We start from the raw sequence: 9,730 nt of genomic DNA, 5'->3' as shown, positions 1-9,730 counted from the left end.
GCCCACGTCGGAGAAGCTGGAGTCGAGGGAGTCGCGGTCACCACCGAGACCTGTAAAGAAAGTCTAAACCGGAGTTGGGGGTGCTCCGGCAAGACCCTCCGATGCTCAAGTCAGTTCTCTGCCTGAACAAGAATGGAGTGCTCGAACGAAAATTTTAGCAGAGTTTTGAGATAGAAAAATAGAGATTAGAGTATAACGTATCTGGGGTCCCCTTTTTATAGGCGGAGGGTGCAATAGACTGATAGCGATGTTTGTAACCGTCTGGCAGTGGGCCGTTCGGGGCCAGGAGGAGCTTGTTATGAAAAGTAGTGGAGTGGAATCGTGGCCATCACCGTGACCTGCCACGTGGAGTCTGTTGCGGGGAGTGGAGCGGCGTCCATTGTCATGACTTGCCAGAGAGTGGAGGAGCCGCGTGGTATCCATTGCAGGAAGTGGAGCAGAGTCGTGGCCATCATTGTGGTCTGCCAGGGAGTGAAGGAGCCGCGCGATATCCATCGCAGGAAGTGGAGCAGAGTCGTGGCCATTATTGTGGTTTGCCAGGGAGTGATAAAGCCGCGTGGAATCCGTAGTAGGGAGTGGAGCAGAGTCGTGGCCGTACTATGGCCTGCCAGGGGGTCCAGACCTGTCGACCGAAGTTCGGTTGGAGTCCAATCTCCGTAGAAGCCCAGATGGGGATCATTTGTCGAGGAATCTTGGCCGAGACCTGTCTGCAATAAAAATCCGAAAGAAATTCGTCCACAATGAATCCAGCACGGACTGCTCATGATAGAAATTCGAAGTAGATCGTTTGTAGCAGAAGCTCGGAGTAGGTCGCTTGCAGTAGAAGCTCGAAGTCCGGCCCTTGTAGGAGTTCTGGGTGAGGTCTACCTGCAACAGGAGTTCAGGGCGGACGTCCGGCTCCCGTAGGAACTCGGACGAAGTCTACCTGTCCGGGGAAGGAGTCTGGCTCCCGTAGGAGTCCGGACGAAGCCTTCCTGTAGCTGGAGTCGGGGATGGAGTCCGGCTCCCATAGGAGTCCGGATGAAGTCTTCCTGCAGTTGAAGTCGGGGATGAAGTCCGGCTCCCGTAGGAGTCCGGATAAAATCTACCCACAGTCGTCCGGCTCCCGTAGGAGTCCGGAGTCAGGGACGGAGTCTGGCTCCCGTAGGAGTCCGGATGAAGCCTTCCCGCAGCCAGAATCGGGGACGAAGTCCGGCTCCTGTAGGAGTCCGGATGGAGTCTTCCTGCAGTTGGAGTCGTGGACGAAGTCCGGCTCCCGTAGTAGTCTGGATGGAGTCTTCCTGCAGTTGGAGTCGGGGACGAAGTCCGGCTCCCGTAGGAGTCCGGATGAAATCTTCCCGCAGTTAGAGTCGGGGATGAAGTCCGGCTCCCGTAGGAGTCCGGATGAAGCCTTCCCGCAGCCGGAGTTGGGGACGAAGTCCGGCTCCCGTAGGAGTCTGGACGAAGTCTTCCCGCAGTTGGAGTCGTGGACGAAGTCCGGCTCCCATAGGAGTCCGGATGAAGCCTTCCCGCAGCCGGAGTTGGGGACGAAGTCCGACTCCCGTAGGAGTCCGAACGAAGTCTTCTAGGTAAAAACTCGGGTGGGGTCCGTCCGTCGTGCAGAACCCGATCGACGCTGGTGGGGGTTTATCCGTCGGTAGAACTTGGGAATGTTGCGGAGGCTCGACCGCCGGAGAGGTTCGGGAAGATGTCGCCGAAGGTCGGACGTCGGTAGAACCCCTAGAGGGTTACTTCTGACACAAACTTCGGCTGGGGGGTATTTTATACCACTTTATATGATTGATCCACGTAGCTACTACTTTCTAATATGCATTTAATATATGCAGTTCTACTTTTTCGTTTGAAAATTTTAAATGACGAAAATACCTCTGTTCTTTAAAAAAAATTATGACATCTTATATCCATATTATGACATCCTACATGGAGGAAGCTATAATTTTGATGCAGAATATCACAATATGCCACAAGATATCATAATTTTTTTTTAAAAAGCAGGGATATTTTTAGTATTTAAATTTTTTAAACAAAAAAGTAGAATTACAGGTATTAAATGTGTGTTGAAAAGTGATTGGACAAAAATACCCCTTCTATATTATGACATCTTGGACTATATTATGACATCTTAGGTCATATTACAACATTCTGCATACAGAAAATCATAATTTGATGCAAAATATTATAATATACCATAAAATGTCATAATTTTTTAGACCATATTATCATATACTGTATATAGAAAATCATAATATGTCACAGGATATCATAAATTTTTTTAAATAACAGAAAAATTTTTATCATATAAAAATTTAAACAAAAAAATAAAATTATAAATATTAAATATATATTAAAAAATAATAATTATATAAATTAATTATATAAAATAATATGCTTCACATTCAATTTTTTACGCCGCCTGCAATGTACAAAATTTTTTTTTTTTTTTGATTCTGTACCTCTCAATTCTCGGAACCGGACTTTTAGTAAATAGTTCAAAGCGGTCCCGAATCCCATCCGGCGGCCCGCGCCGTGAAAAGTCCATCAACATCGACAATGTTGCTCTTATATTTATTGACTATTTTTTTAAGGATAATTCAATACAAAAATCCTAATCTATTCCACTCTGCCTCCTCCAGAACTCAATATTGGAACCTGTTCCTCCCCAGCGCTTCCATTTAAAGTGGTCCCCATCAACTGCTTTGCCTGCCCCTTCCCTTCTCTCTCCTCTCTCTCTAATTGACATTGAAACTACTTGTGATCATCTCACAATAGGAATACATCATGAACTCCAAGACCACCATTTTCATAATGCAAACTTGGAATGTACGTAATCCTTGGCTTAACTTTGAAGGAAACAGATGACATGAAACTCAAAAGCACCACTAAATCAAAGGAGTACTCAATGCTTTCAATATTGTGCAGGAAATTCTGGGTAATGGACAATTTTGGGTCTCTCCCCAGACACAACCCTATTTTTGTTTTGTTGATGTGAAATGGTATTCAATTAGAATCGACAGGGGGCATCAGATTTGGTTATTTGCTGGGCAACATCAAGTGCCAGAACTCTCTTATAAGAAGTTTTATGAATAAATTTATAATGTTAGTGAGAGCCAGTTAAATTCCAGAGACTGGTTCAAAGAGGAAACTAATATCATTATCGCTATCCCAGCTGCACCCGTGGGGTACAATAGCACTGGAGTGTGACGATCTAATACTGATGTGCCAACAACACAACAGGCTGGTTGGTGATTACCAAAAAAAAAACAAAGAAAGCAGGCTGGTTGGTGAAATCTGGGCTGAGACTACTAGAAACTTGACAGAAAATGATTACATGCATCAGCAATGACCTAGATGGAACAGAAGAAACTGAATCTAAAGATGATGGCAAATTTGGTAGCTAGGTCCAAAGGCAATGCAGCTATATATCGGGATCCTCAACGGTATACAATTTGCACCGTAGAGCATTATTATGTAGCAATAGATGGCTGGCTATTAATAGCGATGCACTGTATATGATTTAAAAGGCTGTATTGTTTGATATGTTATGGTCGTAGCCCCTAACCAATTTTTCAAAAGATAAATGCTCATTGAAAGGTGGAGTTTATTAGCTACCTCTCTCTGGCTCACACATTCTTCTCCCTAGGTCTCACCGAATGTGTGCTGAAATCTTGCATAATAATTCCTCTCCCCCAAAGACATTTTCATTTTGATACCAACTGTTGGTGCAAAATTCCATCGAAGTCGGAGAAGCTGGAGCTGGGATGACTGCGGCTGCCGACGGGACCTGCAAAGAAAGTCTAAACCGGAGTTGGAGGTACTCCGGCAAGACCCTCCGACGCTCAAGTCAGTACTCTGCTTCAACAGAAATGGAGTGCTCGAGCGAAAATTTTGGCAGAGTTTCGAGATAGAGTTACCAGCTTAGAGAAGAATGTGTCTGGGGGTTCCTTATTTATAGACGGAGGGTATAACTGACCGACCGCGACGTCTATAACCGTCTGGTAGTGGACCGCTCAGAGCCGCGTGGAGTTTGTTACGGAGAGTAATGGCGTCAGGGGTCGTTCAGGGCCACGTGAAGCTTGTTGCAGAGAGTGGAGTAGTGTCCGTTATCAGGACTTGCCAGAGAGTAGTGGAGCTGCATGAAATCCGTTGCAGGGAGTGGAGCAGGAGGGCGGCTCTTGTCGCGACTCGTCAGAGAGTGGTGGAGCTGCATGGAATCCATTGCAGAGAGTGGAGCAGGAGGACGGCTCTTGTCGCAACTTGTCAGAGAGCTCGGATCCATTGGTTGGAGCTCAGCTGGGACATCTGATGGAGCGAAATGGCTCTCTATTGTTGGTCTGGGAGAAGCTCGGATGTCTCCGAAGCTGCTGACGAGTCTACTGTTGTCGGGTAGCTTAGGCACTGATACTACAGGTGGGAGTCACCTGCTGTAGAAGCTCGGATAGAGACTTTTCGTTGGTGAAGTCCGGTAGGAATCCGATTGCTAGAGAAGTCCGTCTGGGATTCGCCCGATGTAGAAACTCGCCTGAAGATGATTCATTGGGGAAGTTCGGTTTTATGAAGGATCTGGTGGAGGGTCGGCCGGTGATGGACTTCGGATGGCGTTGGGGAGGTTCGGCAAGCACCGGAGGCGATCGATTGTTGTAGGAATCCAGCTGCTGGAGTCTGATCGTCATAGAAGCTCATCCAATATCCAACCGCTATGGAAGTTCGGTCGAAGTCTGGTTCTTGTAGAAGGCTGAAAGGAGACCGCTTATTGTAGAAGCTCGTCGAAGGTCAGTTATCGTGGGAGCTCGGAGTAGCGACCTGGCCGATGAGTCCTATCCTATTGTAGAAGCTCGGTCGAGGATCGGTTGTCGCGGGATCCGACTACGAAGAAGCTCGGCTGAAGTCTACCTGTAATGGAAGTTTGGAAGGAATATGTTTACAGCAGAGGCTCGGATGGGATTTGCTTACAGTAGGGATCCGAGGTAGGCCGTCCACTGTAAGGGTTTGGAGTAGACTGCTCGCAGCAGGAGTTCGGGCAGGCCACTCGTAGCGGAAGTTCGGAGTAGGCCACTCGCGGCAGGAGTTCGGCTATCGCAGGAGCTCGGCTGGAATCCTGAAGGCGGTCGACCGTCGTAGAAATGTGGAAGGAGCCTGGTTACTGTAGAAATCTCGTTGTCGGGGAAGCTCGGATGCTGACGAAGCCCAGAAGAAGTTCGGGGGTAGTCGATTGCTGTAGAAGATGGCTAACAGCGAGGCTCAGAGGGCCTTTGGGGCGGCCCGATGGGTGAACACTGAGGCCCATCGTCGAAGAAGTCCGGATGGTCAAGGGAGTTTGAGAGGCGTCACATACAAGGTCGGGAGCCGGAGGAGCCCCGAAGGATCAGTCCTCTGTAGGCTTCGGCTGGGGGGCACTTTATACCCAACACTGGTCCCCTACTTTCGAGTTCGGGTTTCGAACGAAGGAAGTACAAAAAATTTCTCACGGTCGAAGCTGCTCTCCTCGATTTTCGTACTCAGTGATCGCCAGATATTTTGACGCTCGGTACGCTGGTACTGGAGCCTTTTTGGAAAAGGCTTCTCCTTTTTGGAATTCCAGTTGGAACGCAGTCCCAGGTACGGTGCCATAATGGTTTTACTAATTGTCGGCCACCTCTACCGCTTGCCATGGTGAGTGGGCCACGCGGCGGTCGCGGACTGGTCTGAGGAGTCTTGCAGTCATTATTGCATCGGCTCTCATTGCTTATTTAAACCTGCCTCCCCCTTTTGGGATCTCACTTTGTACGGGAGCTTCTTCAGTCTTCCCTTTCTTGCCTTAGGCATCTGTCGAGTCGTCCTCATCTCTGTACCCTCATATTCCTCAGACCAGCTTGGGTTAGCCTCAAAGCTTTCTCTGCTTCCACGGCCCCGTTTGTAGATGGTACTGGCCTTCCTTCGTTGCCGATATGGGCACGAATGCGGCTCTGATGTTAGCCCAGAGCCTGAAAGTCCACGAGCGGGAAGACGCTGCAACTTCTGGGTTGTGAAGAAGGTGAGGGTAGAAGAGACAGATCTGGCCGTGTTTCGCCTTGACGGCCCAGAGCCCGCACTTATGCCACATCTTCGACCGCGAGGGCTTCCTTGTGCGCGTCACCGTAAGGAGAAACCTGACCTCAGGAAGAAGGTCATGCCCGCCGTCACTGTGAGGGAAACCTGACCTCAGAAAGAAGGTCATGCCCGTCGTCACCATGAGGCAGCGGAAGCCATGGCGTGGCAAAGACGGCGTCTACATGTACTTCGAAGATAATGCTAGAGTAATCGTCGATCATGCCCGCCGTCATCATGGCGTCTACATGTACTTCGAAGATAATACTGGAGTAATCGCCGATCATGCCCCCGTCATCATGACATCTATATGTACTTCAAAGATAATGCAGGAGTAATCACCGATCCGAGAGGGGGACTGGAAGAAGAAGCCAAGTACTTGAAGTAATTCTCGACGATGGCTGGAACCGGAAGTTCGAAGTCTGATGGAGCCGAGCTTCCTTAGAGCTGTTTATTTTGTATATGTGTTTTTGTTGTTGTTTTTTTTTTTTTTTAAGGCTTTGTAGCATGCACTTTGCCAATGGAATGAGAAGAGAATCTTCCATTACCTCGTTCCCCCCTCTTCTTTTTTGGGCCTTCGAGGCTTTGCAATGTACACTTCACCAATGGAATGAGAATGAAATTGCTTATTACCTCACCCATTCTGATATTAACGGTTATTTATCGGACTCCTTTTGGCCCTCGTCATGTTTGATGCCGATGCTATTTGGGGTTCCCGATCGTTGCAGTGTCGATTTGCCCTTTGGTTTATGACCGTAGGTTCTTTCGAGGCCATTTGAGTTTGACGCTTTCTCCTGGTGCGCGAGCTCGGGGGTCGAACTTCTCATTACCTTGAAGAGGTCGATTTATCCTCGGCCCATGTCAGGTTCCCTCTTAGCGGCTGGGACGAAGTTCCTTATGTCTTTGATGCAGTTTGCTCTTACCTGTCGCAGAAGTAGTTCGTCGGCCTTTCTCTTTTATCTTCCCCTTTCCTTTTCGTATTTGAGTGAGGGTTTTTCCCCCTGCTCTTAATGGGGTCGTGAAGGCGTAGAAGTATCGTTGAGGAAGGTCTCCTCCCTGCCGATCAACCAAGCCTTTGTTTGCGTCGGGACGAGGTCTTCCCCATGTTCCCGATAGTCGGATTTAGCTCGTGTTAGGACAAGGTTCTCCTCCTATTCCTAGCAAGGCTGTGGGGCACATCAGGGCCGTTATGAGGGCCTCTCCCCCCATCCGTCTTTTAGGAAATCAGGCCTTCGACTTTGCTCATGTTAGGACGAGGTTCTCCTCATGTTCCTAACATGGCTGTGGGGGCACATCAGGGCCGTTATGAGGGCCTCTCCCCTATCCGGTCTTTTAGAAAATCGGCCTTCGACTTTGCTCATGTTAGGATGAGGTTCTCCTCCTGTTCCTAACATGGCTGTGGGGGCACATAAGGACCGTTGTGAGGGCCTCTCCCCCCATCCGGTCTTTAGAAATCGGATCTTTGACTTTGCTCATGTTAGGACGAGGTTCTCCTCCTTTCCTAACAAGGCTGTGGGGGCACATAAGGGCCGTTGTGAGGGCCTCTCCCCCATCTGATCTTTAGAAATCAGGCCTTCGACTTTGCTCATGTTAGGATGAGGTTCTCCTCCTGTTCCTAACAAGGCTGTGGGGGCACATAAGGGCCGTTGTGAGGGCCTCTCCCCCATCTGATCTTTAGAAAATGGGCCTTTAACTTTGCTCATGTTAGGATGAGGTTCTCCTCCTGTTCCTAACAAGGCTGTGGGGGCACATAAGGGCCGTTTGAGGGCCTCTCCCCCCATCCGGTCTTTAGAAAATCGGGCCTTCGACTTTGCTCATGTTAGGATGAGGTTCTCCTCCTGTTCCTAACAAGGCTGTGGGGGCACATAAGGGCCGTTGTAAGGGCCTCTCCCCCATCCGATCTTTAGAAAATGGGCCTTCGACTTTGCTCATGTTAGGACGAGGTTCTCCTCCTGTTCCTAACAAGCTTAACTCCGATTGCATGGGAGAGTTTTTCCCCGTTGTTATAAACTCATGCTAAAAGAAAAATATGCGAATATGAAACTTTTATTTAAGGCGAAGCTATTGGTAATACATTCGTAGGTTTTTTGAGTTCCACGATCGCGAAAGCTCTGCTCCACCAAGCTCTTTTAAATAGTATGTTTCGGGCCGGACTACCTCCTTGACTTCATACGGCCTTCCCAGTTTGGGGCAAGTTTCCTCTGATTCTGAGGTTGTGAGACAGCGGCTCGCGTAACACTAGGTCCCCCACTCTGAAGACTTTGCTTTTGACCCGGAGTTGTAGTAGCGGGTTACTTTCTGTTTGTAGGCCGCCATCCGAACTCGAGCCATCTCCCGCTTTTCTTCTAACAAGTCGAGGTTGGCCTTAAGATCTTGTGGGTTGCGCTGTTCATCGAACGTCACGACTCGTGCTGACAGAAGCTTGAGTTCTATTGGGATCACGGCCTCTGTCCGAAAGCTAAGGCAAAGGGGGTCTCCCCCGTGGGCAATCTCTGAGTAGTCCGGTATGCCCACAACACATGATAGAGCTCGTCAGCCTAAGCTCCCTTTGCTTTTTCAAGTCTCGCTTTGATGCCCTGCAACAGAGTCCGATTGGTTACCTCGGCCTCGCCATTTGCCTGAGGATGGGCCACCGAAGTAAAGTTGTGGGAGATGTTTAGGTCCTCACAAAATTCAGCAAACTTTGCTCCAGCAAATTGTCGCCCATTATCAGTGATGAGGGTTCTGGGTAAGCCGAACCTACAGACAATCGACTTCCAACGAAGTCCCGCACTTTGACTTCCATGATTTTTGCCAAGGGTTCAGCTTCGACCCACTTGGTGAAATATTCTATTGCCACCAGAAGAACTTCGCTACCCTGATGCCATGGGAAAGGGTCCGAGGATATCCATCCCCACTGCGCGAACGGCCACGGGGCACTCAACGGTGCCAGTTCAGAGGCAGGTTGCCTTTGTATATTGGCATATCTCTGACACCGATCACATCTTTGGACATATTCGATGGAGTCATGGTACATGGTAGGCCAATAGTAGCCTTGTCGGAGCAGCTTATGGGATAAAGACCTGGCCCCCATGTGACTTCCACAGACTCCCTCATGTACCTCCCTCAAGGTGAAATCGACTTCAGAAGGCCAGAGACATTTCAAGAGGGGCAAGGAGTACGACCTTTTGTATAGCTTGCCTTCATAGAGGATATATCGGGAGGCCTGGTTCTTAAGCTTTCGAGCCTCTTTTGCATCAGGAGGAAGAACCCCGTCCTTGAGGTATATAACTAGTGGGTCGACCCAACTGGGTTCGTAGCTGACCTCCATCACAGACTGTGATTCTTCTGTGCTTGGGTGCTTCAGAACCTCGAAGAAGACTTCCTTAGGCAGTTCGGCCAGAGCTAGTGTAGCCAACTTGGAGAGAAGGTCGGCCCTGGATTTTTCGATCTCAGATCTGCCTAATGTCGAAGCTGCCGAAGGTAGGGATGATCTCCCTTACCCTTTCAAGATATCTAGCCATACTATCCTCCTGAGCTTCATAATTTCCACTGACCTGTCCCACTACTAATTGAGAATCACTATAGGCTTGAAGCCGATCTACTTCTAATTCTTTGGCAATCTTTAGTCCTTCAATCAGAGCTTCATATTCTGCTCCGTTATTTGTTGCGGGAAACTCGAAACGTA

The sequence above is a fragment of the Elaeis guineensis genome, chromosome 8, assembly GCF_000442705.2.
Source record: "Elaeis guineensis isolate ETL-2024a chromosome 8, EG11, whole genome shotgun sequence".
NCBI lineage: Eukaryota > Viridiplantae > Streptophyta > Magnoliopsida > Arecales > Arecaceae > Elaeis > Elaeis guineensis.
This window is presented reverse-complemented; position numbering follows the sequence as displayed.